Here is a 12,267-nt window from a genome sequence, read left to right on the forward strand (position 1 = left end):
TCAAGAAATTTAAGAATCATGATTTCTATGATGTAATAACTTCAGAAAACTTGAAGAGAAGACTCAACTGTAACTGATTTTTCTTATTCTCTATTGATATGAGTTTATCAATTAATTCCCAATTGGCAATAGTCGAATATCATCTTTTTGACTTAATTCATTGTCATAGAATTAATAACCATTTCGGTACTCGAATAATTATTTTCTAATCAATCTTCTAGCTGTTTATGGAGTTCTTCAGTTCCAGTAGTTCTTTTCTATACGAGTTGTCATAAGATCTTCGTACTAGACACTACTCTCTATAGAACTCGTTTCATTTCATATAAAGGTTGGAATATTTTATCTGAATATTTCTGTACATTATAACCACTGACATATCTGTCAATTCTATGTTAGTTTTATACTGGTCTAGTAAATCTACTAGAATTCTTCCGACACTCTTCTACATTAATCTTGATATAACCAATAGCAAATAAAAGGAATCGTACTTTTTGAAACTCATATCATAAGTCTCTAATCATTTCTATTGCTGATCTTACGTAATCATTGCACAGAAAAATAATCAATTGTTAACTGGTACTCAATTATTGCATTAATATCTATAATGCATCTTAGCTTAATACCCAATCTTATATTATCAAATTCAATCTTATTTCCTCAAATCTGTATTTTATCTTTTATGTCTAATCTTTCCAAATTATTTTCATCTACTCAAAGGCAAAATTTCAGCAAATACAATTAATAAAGACTCAACAGATAAAGATTGTAGCATAACAAATCACTGATCTATGAATGTATGTTTACAATCAATACATAAGCAGGTTAATTAGAATTAACTCACTTACCTGCAATATCATTATCTGATACAACTTGAGCCCAATTCTATAATTGCTTATTGCCAATGAGATTATCTGTCATTCTAATTTCCTCTTGATATGTTTCAGCTAGGGGAGCTATTCTCATATTTCTTTATCTATTGGTCTTTTGGCTGAATTGATCTTTGCTGCTGTTGTCACTATCTCATGCTTCATAGCTATACTGCTATGGAATCTGTAGTGGAGGTGATGATCATAGTGTTCTCAATTACAGAGGCGTGAATAAAATTCCACTCTGCCTCATACAACCAATTCGTGGTTTCTTTATTCTGTCACTTGTTGCAATCAACTCATTCAAGTTGTTATGATTTTGTTCTGAAAATTCTTCTTTTCTATCTTCTCTATCAAATACAAAAAGAAACAATTCTGTTTACTTACCTTCCAAACCATTTCAGTACCTCTGCTCTTCAGCTATCTCTTCTTCACAATCCACCAACTTCTTGCTAAGGCATGGAGTTGTTATAACATCAGGCTGGTTCTATGTTCATCTGAATATTCTTCTCTTGAACAACTGATCCAGCTCTTCAACTAAACACCTTTATAGCCATAGCATATTCTGTATCTTTCTGAGTTGGTGATTCATAACTCTGGAGTTGTTCAACTAACACACTCCTCAGTGCAATCATCATATCTATCTGTGCAAAACTTACCACAACACTGCTCTGTTCTATCTGAGGTACTTGTTCTGTTTGTAAAATCTGTCTTACTCTATAACAAAAACAATATAAAATGCAGAGAATATGAAATAAAATTCAGTATAACATACATATAATCTCATGCTTCTGAATATAACACATGCTTTCAAATTAATTCTCATGCTTTCAAATAATACATGCTTATAACGAATTCACTTACTATTATGAATTCAATCATGCATACATATCAACATCTATGCATGTAATTTTCATATCAGTAACGCAAGAAGTGTTCCATCAGTAATCATATTCGTATACAATTCTTCAAATCAAGTAAAGCATAATCATGCAATACGATAAAGGCATGCGACTCAATCTACCCCGCTCAACTTCTATCCGAGTCCAAGACTTTTATGCTCTTATACCACCTGTTGTGGGGACCTCGGGTTGCTAATATTATTATAGGGCAATTTGTACATTAAACATCATTAATGCAATATATAGAAATAAAGACTACAAATTTATTTTTATAAAAGGTACACGGACTCCGTGCACAGGTCCGTGCACGTATATGTGCATTAATCTGCACGCCCAAACATAAAATACAAGGTACACGGACTCTGTGCCTACCTCCATGCTCGGTCCGTGCCCAAGTTTCAAAATTTTTGAAGCTACTTATTTCATTCCAGACCACACGGACCCCTACACGGATCTTGGCACGGGGTTCGTGCCTTTTTTTTCTAAACATGTTTTAAACAATAGTGTACACGGATCCATGCACAGGGCATGCACGGGGTCCATGCCCTGTACTCAAAATTCAACAATGAAGCTTTTCAAATCTGAAAAATGATACAATCTATCATATAAGCTTCTCAAGATAATTCTATATACTTGATATGCATTTAAACATCAATATACATATCTGTAATACATGAATTCTCAAGTATAAATCAATACTCGACAACAACATATACAAAGGTGCTTGTTGTTTCAACATGTTTACCAAATTTATAAACTACATGTCATCTACTTAAAACCCGAGTCACCACTTCTAATCTTTCAATCTCGAGCTATCCAAGCCACTTATAACTTGCTTATGCCCCAACCTGATGCAATGCACACATACAAACACAGCAATAGTCGGATAAATCCGGTGAGAATAAATCTCAGTATGAACGACATGCATATACATCATATAAACATAATAAATCTATATGCTATAATAATCTTAAATCTCAAACATGTAAGAACATGTCAATCATAGAAGCATAATCGAATCTTCATTCATATAACAGAACTATTCATTTACAGCAATATCAAATCAATCATAAAAAGACATTCATATCTTGAATGACATATAATCACATGCTAGCATTTATAAACGCATATTCTAAACCATAGAAATCTTTAAGTTAATGCATAAATGCAATGCATGTTTCAAGGAATAGGCTATCAAATCTGATACCAATAAATCTTAGTTCTTGGGATCCCGGAAAATAAAATCTTTAACCGACCACCAACTTACCCAATTGAGGTGGCGTTAAATATCTCTATTCCCCTGACTTTGGTGCAACTATAGTGAGTCTTCTAGCTCTGGAAGTAAATCTGCATTCCGTGCCACTCAACTATAGCCCTCCAAACGTCATTTCGCAATCTAGGCCAATCAGCCCTCTATGCTTTTCGAGGCAGGGTTCAAATGAATGCAACATAATCTTGATGCATTAAATCATACAAATACTGTAAAATAACTTGAACACATAAATCAATAATCAATCAAGGCAACAATGACAAGTAAATTACATAAGAGCACTTAAACAGATAAGTATGTGATTTTAGGAAACTCGATAATAAAAACGTTCTCGAGTTGTTCTTCCCATAATATCTAATGTCTATTCATACCTGTGATAATGATTCAAACATCTTGAATCTTTGCAAACTCTTGCAAATGCTGATCAAAACAAGACTAGTCAAATATGTCATCCAATTCTGGTTAATCCATAGTTGCTCATTGAAGGTTTTCTTTATTCAACTTCAAACACTTCAATTCATTCGAACTCGAACCTATCGATTCGAATTCAATATCTTTTACTTCAATCTGAAATAAAATTTTTACAACTCAATCATCAGCTCATAAACTTCTTTCAATATCATCAATGGTCAAACAACTTCAATTCTTGATCAAGTGACCGGAATTCAACCGACGACATACCGATTTCGAAACCGTAATATGAACAACTCAAAACTTGATTGACAAAACATTAATTCAACATTCTATGAATCATATTCTTTTCATTCCATCAATAATACACTTGAAAATCAGCTCTAAACATTTTGAATTTATATCAATTTAAAATCTCAAACCGGCGGCGTAACGAATCGAAATCCTTAATTCCAAAAGTAGTAACATCAATAATACCATCATCTCAACACTATAACATCAAAAATTCAGAAGCATATTCACGTGAATATCAACCCCAAATTTTAGAATTTTTGACAATTGCTTCAATAATTCATAACAAATTCAAACGTCATTCTTTTTCCGATCCTTCTTGGATATGTAATCTATGCTAGCTCAAGCACATATATATCCAATCATAATTAAATTCCATCATCCAATACAAAATTAAAACATGGTAGAACTCAAGAAAACTTACGTCAAAACGTAGCTCTCGGAGCGGTGATCGCAAATATATTTTCAATCTTGAATTCTATCGGACGGATGACGAAAATCGAAGCTTGGAAAGGTTGAAAAATGACGTTGGAATGGTTTCAGCTTTCTCCTACTTTAGCTACTGATCTCACGTGAAATGAAGGTAGGAAATTGTGTAAATTTAGATATATATAGGCCTACTTGTATTTTAGTCCCTGAACTCTGGCTTCATTGCAAATCAGTCCTCGACCAATTTTTTAATTCAATTTCAATCCTAAATAATTAAAGAATATTAGAATTTAATTCTAAACTCTAAAAATTCTCAAATTAAATATTCTCGGATTAAAATTAAATAATATCTTGCCTTAACCCTGAAACTTTGATAATTGCAATTCAATTCCTGCGCGAGTTTCACCTTCTAATTAAATCCTCTTTAATTCCCGAAGCTCGGAATTTAAATCTTAAATCCCATAAATAATAAATTCAAATATTCTAATCTTTTAATTTAAGAATTCCGGATATTAAAATATTAAAATCCGTAAATCCTTAAATTAAATATTTAGACCCAAAATTTAAATCTCTAATTCTGTAATTAATAACTTAATATTTTCGGGCCTTACAATCAGAAAGTATTCTGATTTAAAATTGAGTTGCTAGGAGTTCCAATTGAAGGATTGATTGGATTGGGTTTGTGTAAGGAATTGTGTAATTCAAATTATTTTAGTGAAAATCCTTCTAGAAACAGAAGAAGGATAGATGTAGAAGTTTAAATTTCCAACTTTCATAAAAAATCTCTTGTGTTATTTACTTTATTGCTTATCCTTCTTGCCTTATCTGCCAGTTAAAACTTAGAGTGTGAGAAACGTCCGCAGTGACTAGTTCAATTCTCGTAGCTAATTTTCTGTAATAAAAATTTGGCAATCAAGCTGGTAATTCAGATCAGTTTTATATCAAATTTATCAAAACATTTTTAATGTTTGTATTCACCCCCTCCCCCAACACACATTTTCGATCCCAACATCTGGTATCAGATTGAGTTTTTTGCTTAACTTGAACTATACTTTCTTTCTATGACATCTTTTAAAAAGATTCCTATGTTTTCAAAAGAAAAATATGATGACTGAAAAATTCGAATGCAGGCAAACTTGTCAGCATAGGATGATGTTATGGGGTACATCATTACTAATTGATCAATGAAGATCTTGAAAGCCAATACTATAGTGGCCATAACTGAAGGTGATCCTCAAATGATAGAAAAGCCCAAACTAGAATGGACTATCGAGGAAAAAAAGAAGGATAATCTAGACAACGTTTCAAAGGACATATTATACAAGAGTCCAGATAAAAACATGTTTAGCTAGATCAAAACATATACTAATGCCAATGAGATATGTGAAAACTCACTCAACTTTGTGAAGGAAATGATCAAACAAAGGAATACAAAATCACTGTGGCGATTCAAGAATTTGATAGTATAAAAATTAAGCCTGGAGAAACAATGAATGAGTTTGATGAAAGATTCAGCAGTATCATTATTGAACTGAATTCATTGGGAAAAAACTACAATAACAGAGAAGTTGCTCTGAAAGTGATGAGACCATTACCAAGAGAATGTGATGTTAAAATCATTTTCATGAGAGAATCAAAGGATCTCAACAAAATCGAGCTGCGTGATCTATTTGAAGACCTAAAGGCATATGAATTTGAGTTGGGTGCACTAATTGAAGAAGAACTAACTGTTCCACAAGCTACAAAAGCTCTAGCAGCATTAGATGAAACATCTACCTCAAAGACAACATAACAATTGAGTAGTGATGCTATGTCACTGTTTGTGAAGAAATTTGAAAAATTCATGAGAAAGAATCATAAGACTTTCAAAGCTCCAACAAGTCATGTTTTCGAAGAAAAGAACCAATGTATGATGATCAAGCTTACTACAACTATGGAAAAAAGGGACACTTCATAGCAGATTGCATCGGACCAAAAAAAATGAAAAGAAGTCATCATAAAATAAAGGTTCCAGAGAACAAAGAAAGAACTTCCGAATAAAAAAGGAGCAGAAAGCTTTGATGGCAGAAGAAAACGACAGCAAATGGGCCGAATCAGATACAGAATCATATGGTTCAGAAAACTCTTCAAGTGAAAGTGATGAGGAAGCTGCCAAGTGCTTGATGGATGTTGATGACTTAGAAACCATAGATGGTGGAGAGGTATTTGATTTTAATTCTGATGAATTCACTAAGGAGGATCTCATCTCTACACATAATGAGATGGTGATGTATACATAATACATGAATTAAAATATTTTTCTTTATCTTAAACTACCAGATGAGGATTGGTTTATTTATTGTTTTGATATCATTGGTGTTTTAGTCGAAGTGGGACTCTATTTATTATTTATAGGACTTAGATTGTTATTCTTAGACAGTTTTTATTATTAATAAAGTTGAAAATGAGAGTTTCTCTCAAACCCTAGCCTCCTTTGTATTTCTGTTTACATCAGTTTGTATTCAGAGCCAACAATTCTACCGAAATTTGTTTTTCCATCATGCCTCCATGAAGTCGTGTTGTCAATTCTAGTGCTCTTCTCACCACTCTTGTTGATGAGATAACCCTCTTAAGCCATTAGATTGCCAAGTTGCGAGCCAATTAGATCACTCATATACCCACAGATAATGAGAATAAGGGAGATAATCCATTTGCGCCGCCTCGTGGTCACATCCTTCCACATCGAGTCATTGCCCTAGTAGTCACAAACAATGATTGTCGTTGGGAAGCATCCTTCAAGGTGGATATCCTTGAATTTTTTGGTAAACTGGAACCGAATGGCCTGATGGATTCGATTGCATCCGTGGTTGAAATACTCTTCTATAAGGATGTGCCTTTGCAAAATCAGGTTGCGCTCGCCACCACTCCATTTTAGGGCCATGTCGTTGCTTGGTGTCGACAACTTCAAACTTCTTGATCTCGAGATGGAAAGCCACGTATTGACTCTTTGGCAAAGATTTTGAGTAATCACTACAAGAAAAAAAAGGCAAACCACAACGTTTTTTCCGCGTTGTTGTTGTCCCAGAAAAAGCGTTGTCGTAGGCAGTGTTGTAAAAGACCGCGGTCAAAGACAACGTGTAGTACCCCGTACCCGAAATTGGTAATTAAGAGATTAATTATGTTAATTAAACCAATTTGGTATCGGACGGATCGGAAGCTCCGAAGGTGAGATTGGAAGCTCCGATCAGGATCGGAAGTTCCGATCGATATTACGTCATGCATGACGTGTGGCAGGATCGGGAGCTCCGATCAGGACCGGAAGCTCCGATCGCCCTATCCGAAGTCAACAAGTGATATTTTGACACGTGGCAGATCAGGATCCTTGGAAGCTCCGATGGCAGGATCGGACATTCCGATCGAGGTTCGGACGTTCCGATCGAGGATCGGAGGCTCCGATCGTTGTCTATAAATAGAGGGCCGAGGCTTCATTTCCAATTGCCAATTCCGAGTATTTCCCTCTCCTTTCTAGTCTATTCGAGTTGTTCTAACCTTCCTAGGCTTGACCCGGCGGTCGGCGAGGCGTTCGGAAGTCGTAGCAGAGTTGTGCCCAAGTTCTGGAGGTATCGACATCAAAGGGCTAACGACGGACGAAGGTATAGCTTTTGCTTCCTATAAATATTTAGGAGTATGCAATAGTTTAGTTAAGGCTTTTAGAGCGCTTTAATGATAGTAGTATCATTTGGCAGTGTAGAGCAGACTATAGGCGTGGACCTATAGTTGGTAGAGCTTGCATTGATTTGAGGTACGAAAGTACTGTTCGAGATATCCTGACTGAGTATGCATGTATTATGTGACTGCATGATTTATATGCCATGATATTATGCCGCATTCATTTGCATCTTGCTGTATCTCTTTCGAGATGTCTGTTAGTAGGGTTGTAACCTTTCCTGTTAGTGGATGGACTTCCATCGATTTGGGTCCGGCGTATCCACGGTTATCTCGGTATGGGAGCCACCTCCTGAAGCGATGGCACAACGTGCTACATACCAGGGCCCGGTCTATCTATGTTATCTGATCCTTGACCTCGAGTTTATAGGGAGTTCACTTTGCATGCATGTATACTCATACTCTCGTACTGAGTGTTTTATGCTCACGTCTCGTACTCTGTATTTCTGGACACCCTATTCCATGGGGCAGGTTTGCGATTGGACGAGGCTGGTGGATCCAAGAGGGGCTAGGCAGTGGTTGGCCAGCTGGAGCTTCGTCTAGGTTTTATTTCTGTTGTTTTGGGTTGATGCAGCTATTCGATTTGGTTGTATAATATTCGGATAAATTACAGATTCCTTTCCTTGGGATTGTATTTGTTTATGGTTTCCGCGAGTTTATTCTGATATCTGTTTTATTAAGTTAATTGCATGCCTAAGTTCTGTTTAGTAGGTGATCCGGGTAAGGGTCACTACATTTATGATATCAGAGCATGCATAGTATTCTTGGGATTTAGACTCTGCATAAGGTAACCGTGAGGTACTTTTGTAGATGGCAGATCGTGACGATCGGAGTTCTCATGGCAGTATTGGTGGGCGTTGGGGTGATGCCGACTGGGAGCCTCGTCGAGAACGGCGTCATCGTCATCATGAAGACGAGCATTTCATTGTGCGTCGATTCTTAGCTATGGGTCCTAAGCCCTTAGTTGGAGGTGAGTCTCCGGAGGATGCGGAGAACTGGTTAGACCGCATGGAGTCGACTTTTCAGACTTTCCAATTCACCGAGGAGCAGAAGATGGAGACCCTGGGTTATCTTCTGGATGGACGTGCGCGCATGTGGTGGAGGTTTACTTCTGCACCTTTTGTTGCAGTGAGAGGAGTGGCCATTTGGGCCGAGTTCCGCACAGCTTTCCAAAAGCGGTATTTTCCTCCTGCACACCGTCAGTCGAAGGCAGGCGAGCTACTGAGTCTGCGACAGAGAGCCATGTCTATTGATGAGTATCAGCAGAGGTTCTTTGATCTGCTATCCTATTGCCCCGAGATTGCTGATAGCTCCGAGATGAAGTATAATCTGTTCCTTCAGGGCCTTAACCCTGAGATCCATGACCGTGTGGTGGTTGGCGACGACATGTCCTACGAGGGTTTGGTGAGCCGTTGTCACCAGGCGGAGGACAGCATTCGACGGAACAGGTCTTTCTCTCAGTCGAGACCTGCTAGTTCTTTGGGTCCCCGTGCCCAATCTTTCAAGAAGTCTGGATCTACTTCTTCCTCTAGTTCTGGAGGTGTTGTCCGTTTTGGTAAGAAGGACAAGTGTGATCACTGTGGGAAGAACCATCCATCCGACAAGTGACGCAGAGCTTCTGGAGCTTGTTTCCGTTGTGGAGAGACTGGTCATATCCGGAGGGATTGTCCACTATCTGGGGGAGGCGGTTCTGGTTCTGGTTCAGGATCTGGTTCTCAGGCCACCGTTCAGCAAAGGTCGCAGGGACAGCCTGCTGGGAGTTCTCATTTGAGGCCACGAGCTTCGGGCCAGGTGTTTTCCCTGAGACATGATCAGGCAGTGGAGGAGAATGAGAAAGTCATCGCAGGTACATTTCTGCTCTATGATATACCTGCTCTTGTACTTATTGACACTGGTGCATATCATTCCTTCATTTCTGCACGTTTTGTTAAGAGGCATAAGTTACCATGCATTGCACTAGACGTAGTGATGTCTGTTTTTACTCCGACGGGCCAATCTGCTTTGGCTAAACGTCTAGTGATGGGTTTCCCTTTAGAGTTTGAAGGGAACATTCTGTTAGCGAATCTCATGATCCTAGCGATGGACGACTTTGATTGCATTCTGAGAATAGATATGTTGACTACCTATCGAGCTTCAGTGGACTGCTATCAGAGATTAGTACGCTTTCATCCGGAGGGGAGTGAGAGCTGGTTTTTCTATGGTGAGGGAGCGCGACCCCTGATGCCTTTGATATCAGCTTTGAGAGCCTGATGAGCTCTAGAGTCTGGCAGGGAAGGCTACCTTATCTACGCAGTTGATTTGTCCGCTGAGAGCATTGCGTTAGAGAGCATTCCTGTTGTGGATGAATTTCCAGACGTATTTCCTGATGAGATTCCGGGTTTTCCTCCTGCTAGGGAAGTCGAGTTTGGCATAGAGTTGATGCCGGGTACTTTGCCTATTTCTCGAGCACCGTATCGTCTGGCTCCGTCAGAGATGCGTGAGTTGAAGAATCAGCTACAGGATCTTTTGGACAAGGGATACATTCGTCCTAGTGTATCTCCTTGGGGAGCTCCTGTTCTCTTCGTGAAGAAGAAGGATGGGTCGATGCGGCTGTGCATTGACTATCGGCAGCTGAATCGAGTCACTGTGAAGAACAAGTATTCGTTGCCTCGTATTGATGACTTGTTTGATCAGCCGCAGGGCACGTCAGTTTACTCCAAGATTGACTTGAGATCTAGGTATCATCAGTTGAGAGTCCGTGATCAGGACGTAGCCAAGACTGCATTCCGTACTCGCTATGGGCATTACGAGTTCCTAGTGATGCCATTTGGTTTGACTAATGCGCCGGCTATATTCATGGATTTGATGAACCGTGTCTTCAGGGAGTATTTGGACAAGTTTGTCGTTGTCTTCATTGACGACATCTCGGTGTATTTGCGTAATACGGAAGAGCATGTTTCTCACTTGCGGTTGATACTACAGACTCTTCGGGATGAGCAGTATTACGCCAAGCTGAGCAAGTGTGAGTTCTGGATGGATCGAGTGGTCTTTCTTGGCCATATCATATCCAGGGAGGGGATTTCTGTTGATCCAAGCAAGATTGAAGCGGTGCTTAATTGGTCGCGTTCGACGACAGTTGCTGAGATCCGTAGTTTTCTGGGTCTTGCAGGGTATTATCGTCTCTTGATTCTGAACTTCTCTCAACTAGCTCGACCTTTGACGCAGCTTACCCGCAAGGGTGTGGATTTTGAGTGGTCCTCCGAGTGTGAGGAGAATTTCTGTGAGCTTCGACGGCGGTTGACTTCTGCACCGGTGTTGGCATTACCGTCAGGATCTGGAGGGTATGTGGTATACACTAATGCTTCTCTTCAGGGGTTAGGTTGTGTCCTGACTCAGAATGGGCATGTGATCGTATACGCTTCTAAACAGCTGAAGCTTCATGAGGACAACTATCCAGTCCATGATTTGGAGTTAGCAGCCATTGTGTTCGCTTTAAGGATCTGGCGTCATTATCTGTATGACGAGAAATTTGAGATCTTCACCGACCATAAGAGTCTCAAGTATTTTTCACTCAGGCGGAGTTGAACATGAGGCAGAGACGTTGGATGGACTTGCTTAAGGACTATGATTGCGAGATTAAGTAACATCCGGGAGCTGCTAATCTCACCGCTGATGCTTTGAGTCGCAAGGTGCGACTATCCGCACTTCATACTTGTTCGATGTCTAGTGCGATTAGTGACTGTTGTACTTCGGGGTATACCTTCAAGCATAAGAAAGGTATGCAGAGTATCCAGATGTTTGCGATACTATCTGAGCCAGCTTTGTATTCGCGGATCCGAGATGCTCAGATGTCTAATTCGAAGACCCAACGTTTAGCTCGTCTAGCTAACGAAGGTAGCTCATCTGGATTTCATTTTCAGTCAGATGGATTTCTGTGTTTGTCTGGTAGGCTTGTGATTCCGCACGATGAAGAGTTGCGAGAGGAGATTTTGTCTCAGACACATCGCACTAAGTTGAGTATTCATCCTGGGAGCAACAAGATGTACAAGGATCTACGTACTCGTTTCTGGTGGAAGGGAATGAAACGCAGTGTTTATCAGTTTGTTTCGAGATGTTTTTTGTGTCAACAGGTCAAGACAGAACACCGACGACTTGGAGGATTGCTTCACAGTCTGCCTATTCCTGAATGGAAATGAGAGTTTATCACAATGGACTTTGTGACCCATTTGCCGGTATCCCCGAGGAACTGTGATGCTATCTGGGTTGTGGTGGACCGACTCACCAAGTCAGCGCATTTAATTGCCTATAGCCGAGAGTACAATGTGGATCGTATGGCTCGGTTGTACATTCAGGAGATCGTTCGACTTCATGGAGTGCCTGTGAGCATTGTCAGCGATCGGGACCCCAGGTTTAC

Source organism: Henckelia pumila, chromosome 1 (genome assembly GCF_033568475.1).
Source record: "Henckelia pumila isolate YLH828 chromosome 1, ASM3356847v2, whole genome shotgun sequence".
NCBI lineage: Eukaryota > Viridiplantae > Streptophyta > Magnoliopsida > Lamiales > Gesneriaceae > Henckelia > Henckelia pumila.